Genomic DNA, 2,280 nt, shown 5'->3' on the forward strand with positions numbered 1-2,280 from the left:
CCAAAGAATTGATACTTTTGAACTGTGGTATTGGAGAAGACTCTTGAGAGTCCCTTGGACTGCAAGGAGATCCAGCCAGTCCATTCTGAAGGAGATCAGCCCTGGGATTTCTTTGGAAGGAATGATGCTAAAGCTGAAACTCCAGTACTTTGGCCACCTCATGCGAAGAGTTGACTCATTGGAAAAGACTCTGATGCTGGGAGGGACTGGGGGCAGGAGGAGAAGGGGACGACAGAGGATGAGACGGCTGGATGGAATCACTGACTCGATGGACGTGAGTCTAAGTGAACTCCGGAATTTGGTGATGGACAGGGAGGCCTGAGGTGCTGTGATTCATGGGGTCGCAAAGAGTCGGACACGACTGAGCGACTGAACTGAACTGAACTGAACTAAATATCAGTGAAATAAGAAAAACTGATCCAAAATTTCTCTGGTTTTCCTTACCTGTCATCAAGCTTATAATACGTGAAAACTATTAAATAGTAATTTCTGAAGTATTTTTGGAGTTAATAGACAAGAATTACTATGTTCCTCACTTTCTATCACATCCAGGGAGATCCAGACTGCCGTGCGCTTGCTGCTACCTGGGGAGCTGGCCAAGCATGCCATGTCTGAGGGCACTAAGGCTGTTACCAAGTATACCAGCTCCAAGTAAATATAATATGCCTTGCCGCTGTTAACAGAGAAGGTAATGGCACCCCACTCCAGTACTCTTACCTGCAAAATCCCATGGGCAGAGGAGCCTGGTGGGCTGTAGTCCATGGGGTCACTAAGAGTCGGACACAACTGACAACTTCACTTTCACCCTCCAAGTTCTTAGAAGAGTCACTGGACCTGAAACCATGGGGAGTGCCAGCACTTACAACTATTAGAGATACAGGATTTCCTGGTGTCCCTGAAGTGGTTAGGACTATGCACTTCCACTGCCAAGGGCTGAGGTTCAATCCCTGGTTAGGGAACTAAGATTCCACAAGCTGGGCAGCACAACCACAGGAAAAAAAAATAATAATAAGTAACTAAAATAGAGATAAATACAGGTAAGAATATAGGAGGATATTTTGAGGTTACGGACTGATCGTTCACATTGTTTACATTCACTTTTGTAGATCCAAAGAATTTGGTTCTAATCTTACTCACATGGTTCTTCAACTCTACCTTCTTTGGTCCAGTTTTGTTTCAGTGACAAAACAGTGACGATTCCAGTTTTGTTTATAAAAGAAAGTGTTTGGGGAGAAGGCATCTTAACCCTGAACTGTCTCAGACCAGAATTTCTATGGATCAGAATTTTTTACATAATCTAACCTTCATAGAGACTAAACTATAGAGGAGCGCATGGCTACCTACAGCTGCATGACACACTGTTTCCCAAAATACAGAAGTTTAAACACATTTAATTAAGCTGCATTATTCTGTGGTTCAGAAATGGGAAAGGGTAGAGCAGGGAGACACTAACTCCATTTAATATATTTCAGGTCTCAACTGAGATGACTTTATCAATAGATGTATGAAAATATTTTTATAAACTTCAATATATTTTATGACAAAAGTTCAGAGCACTAAAAATAAAAGGACACATATGATAGAGTGTAGCTGTATATCAGTCTCTTCAAGTTATTCTTACATAAGAAGACAGAGCAGTGAATAGTAGAAGTTTTGCGTTTTAAGTAATTTTTCTAAGGTACTTCCAAATCAATGTTAGGCTTCTGTTTAATTGTTAAGTTTCATCCTCAACCCTATCTATAGGAAACTTTCTCAACAGAAAATTCCTCTAGGTTTTTCACTAATGAGTAACTTTGGGAACTGAGTCTCTAAGGCCAGAAAGATTTCTTTTGCAGCCAAACTCTTTCAGGTCCCAAGAGAAATGAAGATTGATAATGCTCAGCTCCTAAATGCATTGTCTTTAGCTGGTACATCAGAGTATTCCAAGCCCTAAAATTCTTTGTTCTTTCCCATCCACCTACCAATAACATTGGATAGAATGAATATTTCTAAGGTCATCACTTATAGAATAAAGATTAGAGAAACCAGAGGCAAGGGTTGAAGATGTCATGTGGCAAATGGAGTAATGGAATCAGCTTTCAAAATGGACCATAGAGAGTTCAAGTTCCATACTTGGTGAGCTACATAACATAGAAAGTCTCTTTTGATTTGTGTATCTGTTTCCAAGGCAGTATATAAATCAAACCAGCTGAAAGAACATATCTTAAATGGTAAAACTGCTATTGTAGAAATGTTTAGTTGGAAATTAAATATGTATGTCTAGAGTTAGAAAAATAAGTT

This window comes from Bison bison, unplaced genomic scaffold (assembly GCF_000754665.1).
Source record: "Bison bison bison isolate TAMUID 2011002044 unplaced genomic scaffold, Bison_UMD1.0 scf7180017847940, whole genome shotgun sequence".
NCBI classification, from domain to species: Eukaryota; Metazoa; Chordata; class Mammalia; order Artiodactyla; family Bovidae; genus Bison; species Bison bison.